This window comes from Anser anser (genome assembly GCF_964211835.1).
Source record: "Anser anser genome assembly, chromosome: 4".
NCBI lineage: Eukaryota > Metazoa > Chordata > Aves > Anseriformes > Anatidae > Anser > Anser anser.
The window spans coordinates 10,416,804-10,434,974 of NC_139724.1; the positions used below are offsets into that span (position 1 = coordinate 10,416,804).

Below are 18,171 nucleotides of genomic sequence, written 5' to 3' on the forward strand. Positions count from 1 at the left end.
ATGTAAAATCTCAAGAAAAGAATAAGTTCAACCCCACCACTACAGTCAATAGGCTTTGGAATTTAATCAATGATGTCTTCTATGAGTGGTGAAGTGAATAATTGCAGATGCCCTAGTGTAGTCAAAAACATCATTCGCAAATTCATTTTAGGCTTCTCTGGAATAACACATCAAGTAAACCTCCATCAAGTCACCCAGCATTGTTTCCCAACTTCTTTCAGACCTTGCAGGCCCAGGTTAAAGAATTAATTTAACAAGAATGCACTCCATCTGACTGGAAAATCATTGCCTCATTGATTTTTTATCACTTCATAATAACACCAATATTTTTTTAAAGAATATTTACTAAGCTTTGGAATGGCAAAGTGCACTAGGCTCAGCCAGGTGTGCAATACTATTGACATCTTGTGTGTTTGAGGTTCAGGTTAGTGAGAGTTTTTTTGTTTGTTTTTTTTCTTCTCTGAATAAGATAACTTTTCACAGAAACTAATTATGAACTCATTTTGCTAGTCTCGCATATTACGTGTGCCATTTTCGTTTGTGATCCCTATATCCTTAATACTTTAATCACTGTCCAGCAATATTTCCACTGACAACAGGTTTTCTAGGCTTGCCAACCCTCAAGTAGCAGCTTAAGCAGATGTGGAAAACAAATGTTAGCTTTGCTTTGAAGAGCAAAACACCACAGCCCCTTACAGGTTTACCTTTCCCCTCTTTGGGCAGTCAAGTCAGGAGTCACTCATGCAGTTGTGTGCCTCAATGGGACTTTCTTTTGAAAACACACAGAGTACTTCTCATAATAATACCTAGCAGATCTCCCGATAAAAATCTTGACCAGAAAACTTCAGGGCAATCAGCAAAGAGGCAGAGGAGGAAGTTGAGAGAAATACGGTCTACATCTGTAATAATTAACTTCAAGAGGACCAATTCTCTTGCTATCTCGTTATCAGAAAGGAAATGACACTTTATGTCCCATTTATTAAATTATTATAATATATTCAGCAACAGCTGCTTAACAGACTTCTTGCAAGCATTGCTTTAACATTACTGCCCCGTGCCGTCAAAGAAACTATCAGTCTGCTTTTCAAGAAGCCTGAGTGACTCACATTCATCTCAGTTTCTTTAACAGATTCATTTAGAGCTCATTACTTTCATTACTTCATTCTTAGTTAAGAAGGTCTGTGCTACTGAAACATATAAAGTTATTGCTGGAAGTTTGAATCTACAGATGAACCATCTCACTGCTGGAAAACATTAAATTCTGAGTAATTAACTGTCTCCACTTTTGCTACTGAGAATGGGTTTCTTTGAGGGTAAACCACTGATTAACAACAAAAACAACAATAAAGAAAGTACCACATGAGGAAAGCATCCAAACGGTGAAATGTACCAGAGAAGGCCTCCAAAACGTACTTACCTAGCCGTTCAGAAATACTAATAAAAATCTACAGTGAATTTTAATATATAATCATTTACTTCATATATATATATATGCACACGCCTATGTATCTCTCTCACCCAAAATTATTAATAGTCCCAGTTCAGAACCTGCACATCAGCTATTGCACACAACTAAACACACTTAAAATACACAAACACATAAAATAATTCAGAAGATGTACCTTTGTGTAAGCAATGGCAAGGTTTTATTATTTATAAACAATAAAAGTTTTATTAAAAACTTGATGGTATCAATTTATGAAACGGATTCGGACAACAATGATTAATTTTTTAGAGAGCTCCCAGTAAGCCAAGCAAATTACATTTTGGAGACTTACCAGAACAGTTTCTACAAAAGATTTCTGTCCCTGTAGAATAACTCATTCATAACTGTCATTATCATCCAACAAGTACAAAATTGCCAGTCTCTTGACCATTCTCCTCTTAAGTCTCCACGGTTTTCCTGAAAATTCAACATTGTAATCCGTTTACTTGAAACGGATTTTCTGTTTAAGGTCTGTCCAAAAGAATGTGAAAATAAGATGGGAAAAATAAATGGTATCTAAGCTCTCTAATAAAATCATAGTTCCATTTGTCCTCATGATAGCCTGTAGAAACCTTGTATTAAAATTTAACCTATCACGTTTACAGTAAGGTTTACCAAAGTAAACAGACACTGTCTTTATGTGCTAACTGCAAACTACTCTACTCTGTTTGTCAAATTAATGACATGAAGGCTCAGTGGCTCTTCTCTCTTCCCTAGCCTTGACAGAATGCAATTTTCTTCGTGTTTCTGGATCTGATAAACATCTAATAATGAAAACACTCATTTGCTCTGAGCTGCTTTTTAGCCAGACAGGAGAACACACAACCAGACCAATTACAACAGCAACAAAAAAAGACCGTGTTAAAATCTCCATATGATTGCAAAATTAATAAGCACATTCTCACAAAATGTGGAGTAGTAGTTCCCATGGCAACCATAAGTCTCACTGCACATGCATTAAAGTAGGGCTTTTCTTCACATAAGTAACAAAAACACAGATAACTCACCAACAATTTGCATGTTATGTATTTATGGGGGTGTATACACACGCTCTATTGCATTAGTATGAATTTTATTAACTACGAGTAATGCCACAATCACTCTCTACTGCAAAAAGTCACTATGGAAGATTTTTTATCACATTATACAGTATTTCTCAACTATTTTGACATGCCTGTCATGACTCTGTGACCTTCAAGCCACAAACACTCTTTAAACAGCCCCTGGTGCCAGTTAAAAGGGTCAGAGTTAAGATTTCAGAGTAGCTGTTAATACTACATGTTCTCTCCTCATTGCAAATACAACTTCCTGCTTCATGCTCCACTAATATTTTCTTTTGTGGTTCATAAGCACCTTTCTGCTTTTTCCTGTCACCTTATTTCCCCTTTGGTAAAACAGTATTTCAATTAGTACTTCATCAAAAAACCCAAGCCTCTCAAGCTTCTCACCATCACTCTGACAACCCAGACCTCACTCTTGGAGTAAGAACTCTTCATTTTTGCTATTCTACCCTCATTTTACTGCTATTTTTCCACCCCCTTCTCCATGCTGATGCCCCTCAACATCCTTCCCAGTCTGCTACAGAAAGAAGAGGAAATCTTCATGCTACTGTCTGAAGTATACTGGAAATAATTCCATCTAAAAAGCTTCAAAGCCGATCACAAAGTTACTCCTGTGTCAGCTTCAAAATCTAATGTTTAGGCCTGGACCAATTGACTCAAACTATTTTCCCACCCCTAACTATCTCCTTTGGCAACCTCTTAATTCATCCAAGACAAAAACTGGTCTATAAAATTATATAGATTAGGTATATGATACATTAGTATAATCTCAGAGCTCTCATCCCAGTTCACTTCTTTTATAAATATGGATGCTCCAGGGAAACTTTGAGTTACAGACAGCATAAGCAGATTTTGAAGAGTTGTAGTTTCATTGCTTTTTCAAATAAAGTCTATACAAAAAGATGGACATTTACTAAACCAGACCTTAACTAACACTGAAGTCATTCAGCCTCCCTCTAGAAAGAAGTAGCGAAAATGAGAACACTATTCTTTAGGACATCTGGAAAGTCTCACCGTGGGATTCATTTAGAGCATTAACAGCAACAGTGTTTTAGAAACATCACCGTTTTAAGTCTGTTCCTAAATAAAAAGTGTACAAAACAAACAAAACCCCTCCATTCAGAATGCCATACAGACCAAATCTGACTCACTAGATATTTTGAAGTGCTAAAAGACTCAAGCTCTTAGTTCTAATATGGAAAGTATGCTGGGATATACTCTGGAAACAGTGGAGCATTTTCTTCCACCAGGACAAAGTCAAACAAGTTGTTACCCATGAGCAAAATCTCAAAGTTGTTCCACAGGCCTGAAAATAAACAATAGTAACACCACCACTTTGAACAGCATGCTGTAGGTCTTCACACCTCTGCACATTTATTAATGAACTCTCAATAAGCATTCAGACAAAGGTATCGTAACCTTCTTATGTGATTAGGAGGCAAGTATGCGGTAAATTTCTGCCTTTCCAAATTGTTTATTGCTAGAACTGCAGTCCTAGGCAACAGAAATGGAATAAATCTTTGAGGAGATATTAGAAGACAGATTTATATAAAAAAGCATAATGCAAGTCATCACTTGTAACATCTGTGCTCTTATGAAATTGAAAATGACAGTTCATAAACAATTTTAAATCATAAGGCTTGTAGTAAAAAAAAAAAAAAAAAGCAGTGATTGAGCTTCACTCAATGAATTTCAAGGAGGAATCACAAAAGCTACCTATACCAAACAACAGGGACAAAAATGTTACTGAGTTTCTGAAACAACTAACAAAGGAACCAAATCCAAAAAAAAAAAAAAAAAAAAAAAAGAGAGAGAGAAGGAGAAACAGAAATGGGAATATAATCCTTGAGAAAAATAAATAAACAGAACACCTGTTTTCCATTTACTGTTAGACAGCTTTAGACAGGGCAGATAAGAGCTCATGTACATATAATGCATTTGTGCTCATAATTAATCTATTTCTAACATACCAGAGTATGCATAAGACTTTTGGAATATTAAGATATTTCTGAAATGAATGTACTGTACGAAAGCACACTCAGATACAAGTTTTCTCCTCCCCTTTCCATTTATTCTTTTTTTTGTAAGTTTCTTTCTCCTGATTTTTTTTTTTTTTAAATCTCATTTACTTCTCATTTGCCATTCCTCTCTGTGTAATTTCCTCTATGTACTGGCCACCATTTTTTCCCTTCTGTACATGTTATTTATTTATCTTTTCCCCATTAACCTGGCAAAAACATTTAGAAAATAAATAACGATACGAGATGTTCCTGTAGTGAATGTCATAGGAGGATTACAAAGCTGTTCATTAAATTTAATTAAACTTAACAACGTTCCTCTGCCTGCTGCAAAGGATTACAATAATGAGTTTGAAGATGGAAAAAATGAAACTCAGAGAAGGTAGGGTCTGTCCATAGCTCCTGAAAGAGATTTAAATGAAACCTTTTGATGTGTTGATTTGTGCTGCTGATGCCCCAGACTTTCAATTTTTTTGCAAATTCATTGCTTGCTTCATACACAGTGATGAGCACCATACATTCTTGAAATGTAATATACAGAAGGAAGCTAGGCAAGACCAGACTACAAGCCAAAGGCATACACTGCTGGAACTAAATTTGAGTTATGGGGTCCCAATTCACTGACACAACTGACAGAGGTATAGGATACATCAAAGGCAATGTTCTCTTATTAGTAGAGTTGTAAGAACATCATACCCTGAGGGCTGCCAGTCAGACTTTGTAGGGGTGGAGTACATGAGCCAGATCTCAATATAGAAACTTCTGCTACCTAATTCACACTTAGTCATACCTGCATAGTCACAACTACTTGAACAACAGCTTGGCTGGCACATAATGGTCTAAAAAGTTGAGAACCTATCATTACAGATTAAATTAGAAGCAGAAATAAGATGTTTCCAAAGATTCAGAAAAGTTTAATCCAAGAATTTGATCTGGGAATTTCTCCGTATTCCATTTGCGTTTATTTCTATTCAGCTAAAACAAATCCCTTAAAAACTCAAGCTGTGGCAACTTAATGTGCACATTTTGAATTAACAAAGCGGTAAGATTTCAAACAAGAAAGTGAAGAGCTATTGAAGCTATGCAAACTGCTGCTGAAAAGTTAAGGAAATCATGAGCTGTATCATAATACTTCAGATAGTAATATGTTTAAGACTCAGTGAAAATAGACTCATAAATCACATCACCTAGAACTTATTAAATAAGAGACAATCTACACTGTATACATAATCAGTACCGACACTTCGTCAGAAGACACGCGACGATGGGACACTATCCAAACAAGGAGTACAATCAAAGACCTTTTTTTTCTGGTGAAATCAGCTGACAAAAAAATAACAACAATACTTTTTTCATAAATTTCAAAGAAAAAAAAAAAAGAGAAAGCTTCCTTTGGAAGAAAGGATTATTTACCTCTTCAAATATTGTAATATTGTTCTGTAAAATTAGTAATAATTTGTGACTTATCTGGAAATGCAAAGGATTCAAGTAAGAACAATGACTGAACCAATGGCTGATTCCAAAATCAAAACTGAGATGTCTTCTTTCTTCTACCTTTGTATTCTGTTGCCATATCTTATAGCATCTTGATTAATTTAATTCATAAATGAAGGAAATAACCATCTCCATAAAACTGAGTCATAACTTCCAAGGGCAGTATGTTTGACTTTCAAGTAAAAGTGTAAAGGAGCTTTGCTTTTTCTGTATAATTAACCCATTGATTTTCTAGGAAATATCATTCATCTAGTTCCAACCTGTCCATGTCTTCTTAGCCAGAACTGTAATTTAAAAAACCAGTTCCCTCAGGTACTAGTGAAATTAAATGCAACATGGGGTCTCACAACAGAGGACATTTTCCAAAGCTAGTAGATATCAAAGAGAGGTTAAATCTTTTATATGTTCTGAATATTATTTGTCAAATTAATTCCTGAGGTAGCCGTGTGGAAGACAAGGCAATTTGCCTAAAAGGGCAGATTTACACAAGATATGGGACTGTTTCAGTGTTTATGATTTCCTGAATTGCAAAGCAATGGCTGACTTACTTCAGATTTAAAATTCAGTGTCCTAGACAAACTTTTAAACCTTGTTTGTTGATCTGGAAGAAGAAAAGAGCATTTATTTATGCAGAGCGCCACTAAATATGTCACTGCTTTAGCTTCTAACAATTCTCTCATATATTTAAATATAAAAATGCATAATGTGAAATACATCTGCTTAGTCTTTATAGTGATGTTTAAAACTTCTTAGCAGAAGTGTGGATAGACAGAACTGCAAATAGCATTAACACTATTAAAATTAAGGAAAGCTACCTGATGCAATCATAGCAAAAATATGACTGAATTAACATCTTAAGCATTCATTCAACTTGAAAGTACCTGAAGTGAATGACACCAGCCCATACTGACAGTTTATGTAGCTCATGTTCAGCATAGACTCTGCCTATTTTGTAAGGCCCATGCTTTTTGAAATCCAACTGATATTAATGCATTCAGTCTCACTTAAAGTTTGCAGTCAATGGCAGAAAACCTCAATAATCTCTTCTAATAAGCTGTGATGTTTGCTAAGACATAAGAAAATATAAGAAATAAGAAAAAATAACTGCCTACAATCCACCTCCCTTACATTTCTAGTCTATCTGCTATAGGCCTGTCTGAAATGGGGCAGAAAAAGTGAACTTCATGTTCCACAATATAATGCACTTATGATGTATGTGAGAGCTTTGTAATTTTTTCAGCATTAGAATCATAGAACGGCTTGGGTTGGAAGGGACCTTAAAAATCATCTAATTCCAACCCCCCTGCTATGGGCAGGGACATCTTCCACTAGACCAGGTTGCCCAAAGCCCCATCCAACCTGGCCTTGAACACTTCCAGGGATGGGGCACCCACAGCTTCTCTGGGCAGCCTGTTCCAGTGCCTCACCAACTTCACAGCAAAGAATTTCTTCCTAATAGCTCAGCTAAATCTACCCTCTTTTAGTTTAAAGTCATTCCACTGTGTCGTATTCCTCCCTGACGAAGAGTCCCTCCCCAGCTTTCCTGTAGGCCCTCTTTAGGTACTGCAAGGCCACTATGAGGTCTCCCCAAAGCCTTCTCTTCTCCAGGCTGAACATCCCCAGCTCTCTAAGCCTTTCTTCATAGGAGGGGTGCTCCAGCCCTCTGATCATCTTCGTGGCCCTCCTCTGGACTTGCTCTAATAGGTCCACATCTTTCTTGTGCTGGAGACCCCAAACCTGGATGCGCTACTCAAGTTGGGGCTTCTATTCCTTTCTTAGTACAGATTATTTATTATTATTATTATTATTTTAAAGTCTGCTGAGTGCTGAGCAGATATTTTCCCTGGACTAGTGGCAGAGATGCTTAACTTTGGGGGAGTGCAAGAGGCTCTTCAGTAGCTACCTTTGAATTAGAGCTTCTTAACGCATCAGAGTTTTTACATTGTTATTACGGAGCTGTTTAAAGTAAATCAATAATACAAGTTAATTTCCAGACATTATGGCTCTTTCCCCAATTTTCTGTTGGTTTACAGGTAAAGGTTCCAAGGTAAAGGCTGAAGCAAAAAGACCATTTTGAGAAGTTTCTCCAGACATAGAATTATCACCATATTTTTGAGAGCTGTTTAAAATTTCTTCTTCAGCTCTCAAAAGTTGCATAAATATGTAGCCATTCAGTTATGAAGAGATAAAAATGTTCCAAATAAATATAATTCTAACAGCTTTCAATGTAAATTCAGCATAGTGTGTAACATGTCTCACTTCAAATGCACCCTGTATTATGGCTCACTGATGCCTCTCCCTAAAGTGCATTTTTAGTAATACGGCATGCACTGCGATTAGCTGCCCGAGTTCGTACGTCTGTCTGTTTTCTGGTGCTCTGCCTTCCAGTGCATGTGATTCCTTCTCACCAGTGGTATAAGCTGCTTGCTCATCTGGAGACTGAAAATATTTAATGCCATTTCCTTTCTGGTTTTCATTGAGATTTCTCAGAGTGCATTTCTGTATTGTCATCGGAGAATACATCACATTTATGCCAAATATGAACCACATGCAAATTACGCAGCATTAGACAGGAAATATGCTACAAAGCAGATGCTTCTGGATGGTACTTTCTCTTTCACCATCAAAATTTCACTCAGAGCAACCCAGAGTAAGCACACAATAATATGGTCCTATTTTACATCCATTCTGCTTCACACATCCCAGAGTAAGAACGTACATAGATCTGCTGTAACAGTTACCTAGGCTGGAATCCAAGGAAGGAGTTTTTTGTTGCCCCCCCCCTATTTTTTTTCCCCTAGTTCAGGACATTTCAGTATTAGAAGGTATATTCATTCTCAGCAATGCTTTTACTTAGTAAATAGTGCAAAAACATGAATTTGAGGTTTTTGAAGCAACTAGGAAGTATCAACAAGGAATATGGCAAAAGGATACGGTATCAACTAAGCATCTGTATTTGTATTAATGCATCAAGAACTGTATTTTCAAAACACCTTCAGGAGAACAAGAAAGATCACTTTCTATTCTGACAATGGTGTGCCAGCAAGCCAAGCCTGAGAATCACAGTGACAAAGTAATCAGTTTATTTCAGTCTTAGCTTTTTGATTGATGCTCCTTCCCAATGAATTCTGTCAAACTGGTGTCATTGGTCTAAGCCAAACACATCTAAATTTCAGATGTAGTGTCACTGGTGAATACTAAAAACATGCAAAAGTGGGGAGAAGACAGGGTAGTTACATGAACAGTAGAAAAGATAAGTATCTTCCTGTTAGCTGCAGAACACATCATTTAGATATTATGCTTATAGAAGCTTTTACAAGTCTAAAGAAATAAAACTGGTAACATACTTCATTCTTTAAGATGAGTTAGAAGTGTTTTCAGGTACTACATCTGCTGTAAAATCTTTCTGCCAAACAAGAAAAACAACTGAGTGACATTACAGGTAGTTTTTTATGATATACAGTGAACTGTAAATACAAAAAATACCTGAACAGAATCTGTCTGGATTTACACTGGCTTTACTAAGATAAGAACTTGTCTGGAAGTATCTAAACTTAGGACAAGTCCTTGTTTCAGAAGAAAGGGTTTAAACGTGTTATATGCTGCCTGAGTAAGTGATGCTTCAGGGGGCAGCAGGCACATCTGGGGAAGTCAAAGAGTATTAGCTATATTAGAGGATTTTTAAAGAATCTTACTCTAGCTGTATTTTTATTTTGGATTGATACAAAGAAAATAATGAAAGCCTTTCAGAACTATGCAATTGGTGTCAGGCTCTAACTGGCTGAGATGCATTAATCTGGTATCAGTCAATTGAAGAGTACACAACAGTTTAACCTAGCGTCAGTAGTAGCCAAAGCAAGTGTCCTTCTCTTTGCCAATAACAATGGCTGCAAAGAAATAAATACAAAGAACACTGAAATTCTATGATTCTAGAACACTGATATGTGTTCTACGAACACATTTATTTTCTCTTACTTATGACTGTAGTAGCACTCCCTAAAGTACATACCCTAAGCAGAACAATACCTGGAGGATGAAAAGGCAGCGAGGAGTTAAGTTGCAAGGGGACAACACAAAAGAAACATTCTGGTCCCAGTGGCATTAATGAAAAAATCTTTTCTGCCTCTAATAGGATCAATTCATTCCATCCTAGTAATATTTTAAGAATGAAAGAGCTACCATTTTCTCCCTTCCTAGCAGCTATCTGTTATATATAGATGTATATTTCTCATTTCAGTGATTTTCAATTACAACACTTAGCTCTTTGTCTTCTGAAACATTTCTTCTTCCGAAGTCTGATATATAGTACATAACTTGCAGATAAATATTTTTCTGTAATATGATTTGCTAACAGAGTCTTTTCAAAAGAGCTTTTTCATTCTTGCTATTGAAGGAAGAACATCTTGCCTCAAAAATGCCTGTTTTTCAGTGTGCTGTTGCACTGGCCACTATGTGAAATAAATCTAAAACTGAAGAAACTAGAAAGCTCCCAACACAAAGAATATTAAGAAATATACTTGAATATTTGGATATTCTATAACAAGGCACATCTTAATGTCAAATTTACATAATTTGTCTGAAAATAAAGGTAAGTAAAAGACGTCTTTTATCTGATCTTTTTATTGACCTTCAAGCAGTTCTGTAGAAACAGTAAAACTTCGTGGCACTATTTAAACAAAGATGAGCTGAATGCATAAGACGTTATGATAATCAGTTTCTACAAAAATATTCCATATTAGGCTTCCTGGCAACATTTGCCTATTTTTTTCCCCACCTTTGCAGAACATTTAGATTTTTGGAATGAGTTTTCTGATTGCTGAATGTCCTTAAGAGGACCTTATTTCTTGCTTGGTTCCTTACACTCTTTAGGAATTGACACTAAGAATTATTCTTGAAGAAACTTGGTGAATAAGTTTGGTTTGGACTATTTACAAGTGACATCAGTGAGCTTTGCTGTCTGAAGATCATGGATCACTCCACCCTAGGAACAGAGTGTTTTGTTACTGAACAAAAAGGTTGAACAATATAAACCTGGGAAAGTAAGCTAATCCGACTGCAAAACCTTTCTGACTATCAGTATTCTGTACCACTCTTAAAGATACAAATGTTAGTCTGTAGGATGTATGGCCATACATTTGTGTGCATGAATCTTATCTGTTCACGAGACAAGTAAATCTCCCTAACAGATTCTCCAGCAAGGACAGACTGAAGTTACGGAAGACAAATGCGTCTGCTGAACAGAATACAGTTTTTCTAGTGCAAACTTCATTTTATTTATATGTCTATAAAACCTGTCCTACAGGGAAATCCACCCAGCATTATACTATTACTCTCTTCTTGAAAAAGAACTGTCATAAACACACATGGGTAAAAGAAGGATCAGCTCTGAGATATGACCAGTAGTACTGTAAGAGCTAGGATTTTTTTTTTTTACTAATCCAATGGTCAATAATCTAACAGTACTAGATAAATGAGGTCATCTGTGGGACATTAATTTGGGTGGGGAGAACACTAAGAGACTAAAGAGACTGAATTGGGTACTAAATGGGTGCATCAAATACATATTTTTGTTAAACATTTCTTGCTACATCAAATCTTTCATCTTACAAGTAATAAAAAAAAAAAAAAAAACATATTATTTTCGTCCTTATAGACAAGAAGCAGAAATGTATAGCAGAACAGGAATGCAAATCTCATCCTTCTTAGCCTTATCACACTTTTGCTAGTAAAACATCTGCTAAGCCTGCAACATTAAATACGTCCATTGATAACACTTTGTTGAGCTCCTTACATTAATAATCTTATTGTTTATAAATTGTCTAAAACTGTGTAACCTGCCAACTTCTTTCTTCCAATCAAGTATCCCAGTTTGAAACAGGCACTTGCTTAATGGTGACAAAAATGTTACCTACCAATTTGTAAGTACTTGTGAACATGGTACAGATACTCAAGGCTAGACCAAGAAGGTCATGGGAAAAAAAAATAGAAAAAAGTAAATGAAGTAACTTTGATATTGCATTATAGCTACATTTTGTGGATACTATAAGATATACAACACATCAATATAACTATATTCTTTCTTTAGCTAAACAGTAACCTTTTGCTTAGCAAAACTGTCAGACATTTGTAATAGAAGACAACACAGTATCCTTCTTCACTTTCTGAAATCTTAGGAGATAAACAACCAGGTGAGAACAGCCACAGTAACTCATTTGATCAATGCTATAAACTGCTTTGCTAAGGTTTTTAATATAAACCTACTTCCAGGGCTAAAAGATCTGTACACTTTAAGTACAAAGGTTGGCTAGTGCTAAATTAAACAATACATATATACATTTAGGGATCAACTGATAGAACAAACATGATGTTAAAAAGGAAAAAAATGGCTTTAAAATAACACCAAAAAATGAGAGAACAAAATACATTAATTCTACTGTTTTCAAGGAACTTAAACCAAAATTTGAAAATGTAAAATGTGATGTGATTGCAAATAGGAGATAGATGGATCTAAAATGAGAATATCACATATCATACATTATATTTTACCTGAAATTTAAAAGGTTTCAGCTCCAGAATTCTTTTTTTCCCTTATATAATTTTCCCAAGCAAATAGTAATTTTTAAAAAGAAAATTATAACTACAAGAGAAAAACTCAGTATTTTTCTGCTGTATTTGTGATTGTAATAAACTAACAGAAAACACTTTTCCCAGGAGATTTCTGATCATTTTTCCAAGTCTCAGAAACTTTGGATAAAATTGGGATTAAAAAATGTTATTAAGCCCCAAAGCCATAGTTGTTATACATATAAAAGTTGCCTTTTTAAAAGAGAAGAGGATTAGAGAATGAAGTTTAATGTTATACTGTCCAAACTTAATTAACAATAAACCCACAAGAATTGTACTCATATACCATTTTTCTCCTGGAAATGGCTAAGCTGAGGGTGCAATACAAATGCCTTTTGCACTCTGGCATTCAGGACAGTGGCATCATGTCAAAGACAGCCTTTAAGAAGGAGTTGGGAAAGAGAACAACACATTACAACAAGACTTAAAAAACATAGATGCACAGAGTTACGTATTTAAACCTAAGCCATTCGCATAGATACCTCATTATAGTTAATGGAAGGAAAGAGGAATCTCCAAAGGGTTATTAGGATGATCTATCCTATAAAAAAAAATATATATATATATCTTTGGAATTGTCTGCTTCTCATTTATTTTTGAAGGGTTTAGATGAGGTAAAGGCGAGTCTGCAAAAATTACCAGCCTCTGGTTTGTAACATATATGCCTCAGGTAAAATTGAACTCCACAGAGAGCCAGAACTGTACTTGTGGGCCACTGAAGTTCCCCCTTCTAACTGTGAAGTGATGGGAAGTTTGTGTTTTTTTGTACTCATTATGAAAAAAGAATTTCCTTCCATGAGGAGAAAAAAAAAAAAAAGTGAAAAATATCCATCAAGAAATGATGGAATTTGGAATTGTGGCTTTGTTGGCCTATAGCCATGAACCTACAGTGTGAAGCTGGCAGATCAAAAATAGAAACTGAAAGCATACAAACTGTGTTGACATTTTTAATTTGATCTGGTGCTCAGTATAGGCTGCTTTTGAAGGGGTTCTGTAATTTACCATTTAAAAGGATAGAGAATGAGTAAAATGAGAACCATAGAGTCTTTAATATGTTTTCCTTCCCAGCTTTTAAGATGTTCCAGCCCTTACAGATATTTGGAAGTACTCTGCTGAAAATGAAAATAGTAACAACACTGATTTCTAGCAAGTTAGCAGTATCAAGAAAGAAGTGAAAAAGCAGCTCAAAATGCACAGAGAAGGTAGAAAAAATAAGTCTGAAAGCGTCATTATGGTCAAGACTTTAGGTTATAAACTAATCTTTGAAGATTAAAGTGCATCCTAATGAATGTGAACAGATTACCATTATCTACTTTAGATATTTGCTTCGTATTGCTGTTCCTTGGAGCATTACTTAATCTTTTTCCAGCAGTGTATCTTCATGCTTTCACTGAGTTTAGTGATAGTTACTCTACATTATGCAAAACTTACATGGGACAAATCCACAACTAAAATGGTCATTGCTACCACTTCAATGGGATGCTGCCAGCAATATAGGTGGTTTCATTTTCATGTTTTACTTCTCAGTTTGACTTACCACATTCTAATCAAACAATCGTGCAACCCTTTGGCTGCCAAAAAGGGAAGAAGAGCCCTATTTTCATTGACCATATTATGTTCAGTTAAAGACAGCACAGTACAGAAGTTTCTTAAGGTGAACTTTTGATAGAAGCTGACAGAGGGCACTTTCTGTTTAGATTGTGAAGTGATGCTACTTTAGCAGTGACCTTGTAAATCCACTTTACTAACAACGTATGCCTGGAATGGCAATATGCTTGACTAGTTTTTCTTATTTGATTTCTATCATGTTTCTTTTAAATTCGAGTAAGCCGTGTGCTGCAGCATACATTTTTCCGATTTTACTACTCACATTTTCCCCTAAGATCATCATTTTCAGCAACACCAGGCTCCTCCTTTTTTCTTCAAAGCCACAGTAGCTGTATACAGTGTAGGAAAGCAGTGAGCGTGATTCCTCAGCCTCACTGCAGCTAACGCACTGGCTGCTGCGAGGTGCCAGGTAAATCACATGCGCTCCTCTGGCCTCAAATTTGCCACCCACACTGTGGCGATAATTCTTTGTGCCTGCTTTGGATAGTGCCACAGAGATTAAGGAGGTTTTATTGGGAACAGCCTTTTGGTTCCTAGGGCAAAATTAGTTCTGCTTCTTACACTGACATTTTGGATGATTATGGGGCTTTGTTGTACTACTGTGAGGTATTATTAAGTAATGCTTTAATATGTTTCTTACGTGAGGTGTACCAAATTTGCTGTCATTTCACCAGCAAGAAGCAAGTAACAGCTTCTGCCACAGCCATCCTCCAGCTTCATAGAGCTGTTTGGCTAGCGGCAGTCAATGGGAAAGGAGAACAGACAATATCCTCAAGTATGTTTGAAACAGCTGCCTTTTTTGATACTTCCCTGATGGAATGGAGCATGTGATTTCTAGGACACACACATGCTCCATTGACCCAACCAACTACATGGCTAAGTTATTTCTAAACTCAGTTTTTCCTTAAATTGATATTTCTATGTTTTTCAATTACATGTAACAATGGCTACATTTTTTTTTAAAGAACCTTAAGCATGATTTTATTTTTCCTGAACATAGAAATATTTTAAAATGTCTCTCTCCCAAAGAATAATGGTACCACAAATAAGCGTAGGATTATTGGTTATAGAAAAAAAAAAAAAAAGGAATGGAAGGAGAAGCACAAAGCAGTAAAAAAGAGATAACCAGCACCAGAAAAAGCACAACATATATGCTTTGTTTACTAAGCAAGGAGAGATAAATATAGGCCAAAGTGAGAGAAGATTTGTAGGCTTATCTTCAAATATATATATATATAGTTTTTTATTTTATTTTATTTTATTTTTACTGTGTAAGTAAAATTCAGGTGGACACTGCTGATTGGTAACATTAATTCAGAGCCTACAGGAGCCAAATGGCTCCTATCCAGAATGAAACTAAACATTACTTCTCGGCAAAACAGTAACAATGCAGTCCAAAAAAAAATCATCTTAATTTATTCTCAAAATGATATGTCAGATTAAAATAGTATCTGTTTCTGGTATCATTTTGATGAGACAGGAGTCTAGTGTCTCCATCATAGTACAGAACAGTGGTAAGATTTATTGGCAAAGCTTTCACTTTATTTACTGTAAAATTGTCAGTTTGCTCTTTTCTGGAGATAGTATAACAGTTTCCATATGATGAAAGACAGACAACCTTTGCCTGATAATTCATTGTATTTGGGTTTGGTTACTTTTTCTTGGAGGAATGGATAGTCTTTCCCCCCTGCAAAACAATCAAAATAGTTGTCAATGTGGAAACAAAAATGGTAATGTCAAAATGTCCTTTTGAATTGTATTATGTAGTTCCAGACACAACGCAGGAAAGGAAAGTTATTAAATGTCCCATAATTCACAGTTGTATTAACCAAATTTAAATTGCTTACATTATTTTGCAGAAACCTACTCTAGCTCACATGACAATCCTTCAAGCTACAGTATGACTTCAGAAAACACTAACAAGAAAAAAGAGCTTCAAGGTATGTATTGTGTGGAGTAATTAATTATGTTATATATAATTTCACTCTCTTTGCATGACTGGGTCTATAAAGCTTGGCTAAAGCACTTACAGCTACATTTCTTGAGTTAGTTCTTAGTTGCCAAATGGACCTCCTACCACTCTATTACTAAGATTTAGTACAGCTAATAAATAAGATCATAAGCTCCTTGAAACATGTCTCACCTTATTATTTGTGTAACACCTAAGTACAGTACAGTAAGAAAACACAATATTATCTGCTCATCAGGGTCTGTTCTGATGAGCCAGTCAGAACTGGGGTCTTGTGCAGTGTTTTATTTTCAAAGCATCAGGTATTTGAAAGGCCCAATACATATAAAAACCACAGCTCTAGTTGTTTGATAGTGGATAATATGAGGTTCTGTTACTCATCACGCTGAAAAAAAAAAAAAAGTGAAAATTTCTGGTTAGAGAACTGGTCTGAGACTAGGGAATGGAACAGAGCAATGACGAACAGTTGTGCAGAATTGCTGACTGCAACTGTAAGTTGTTGCAGAATTGTTAACTGCAACTGTGACTTCTAATGTTTATAGATACCCAGGATTATCATCAGAATTAAACGTTACTACTGAGCAGTTTAATATGCCTAATCTGCTTGACAGTTATTTCAATACATCTAAGAAATATTTGTGAATTAAAATATCTTTAAATCTAGGCAGTGAGGTGGCTTTTGTGAAATGGAAATCTTACACACAGCCATAACATTATTAGATGCTGTAGAGCACCATTCCTTTTAGAATCTCAAAACGTATTAAAAATAACGATAAGCTTTGAAATGTCATCATCCATCGTTCTTTTTAGTAGCTTTTGGTAGTGGGGCATCATCCACTCAGAAACTGAAAGTCAGCATTGCTTTATAATGATGGTGGCTATATATAGAATATGTCTGAAAATAGTGCATCACCATAAGGAATCCACCAACAGAGAGGCACATACGCAGATATACACAGTATGGGATGCAAGCAAAGCCACATCCTGGCATTCCTCTCTCCAGTTTTCATCAATTTGGAGAATCCAGGGTAACATAAGGACAATGTGACACATCAACAGCTAACGTGAATGTTATATTACTAACATATTAAGAACCTATGCAGACAGTGTGTTCACAGCAGAGAAATATCACCCTGAATCTTTTCTTGATGAAAGAACTTGAACTCCGCCAGATTCCTGAGAAGCCTGTGCAAAAAAAAAGAAGGAAAGTGGCCCCCAAAGACATAGCACTTGATAAAAACTGGGTGAAAACAAACCAAATCGGGGCTTCTTGTGTTTTGATCACTCCGCAAAGAAAAGATAACAGAGCAAAGTGGTCACACTGCATTACACGCTGCATTCAATAGGCAAAAGAAAGCTTCCTCTGTATAGGTACTTCTAAATGAGTTTTCAAGCAACCTCAAGCTATTTTTAAATTGGAAGCACTAGAAAGTATCCGTATAGCCAGACTTTCAGATCTGCTTACTTCAAATCTTCTGAAGATGAGTGCTCCAAAACTGTGTCACGAAACTGAGCTAGTCTCACAACCTTACCTCCAAAACTTCTGGTGTAAACACTAGAAGGTAGTGAAGAAACATTGGCCACACCACCACCACCACCTGCCTTCAAAACTATTCTCTTACACCAACAGAATGACATCACAGTCCCCCTCTCCTCCAAAGACCTTGAACATTATTAATGGCTCCTTGGGCTACAAACAATTTACAATGATTAATAGTTAAACGGACATAATGCATATACCCACAGAATTGCCATTCGATTCTGAAGTTGCCAGATAGGATGCTATTTTGAAGTGAGATCATACAACCTGGGTATTTAGGTGACAGCTGAACAAACAGAAGATGAAGACAATGTGCCAGTGTTCAAAGCAGCAAGACAAATAGGACACATTTTTACCTTTTAACAATAAAA

General features: G+C 35.9%; 1 protein-coding gene across 9 annotated transcripts in view; it reads right to left on the minus strand.

Annotated features, from left to right (window-relative positions):
- The window catches only part of GRID2 (glutamate ionotropic receptor delta type subunit 2), an 804,597-nt gene that overhangs the window by 481,948 nt on the left and 304,478 nt on the right, over positions 1 to 18,171 (minus strand). The window contains exon 2 of one of the 9 annotated variants that reach the window (XM_083834802.1): positions 1 to 16,645. This exon is cut by the window's left edge and continues 17,959 nt beyond it. The exons of the other annotated variants lie outside the window; for them this stretch is intronic. The gene's annotated coding sequence lies outside the window, so the exon portion shown is untranslated. The remainder of the gene's footprint in view (positions 16,646 to 18,171) is intronic. 9 annotated transcript variants of the gene reach the window in all.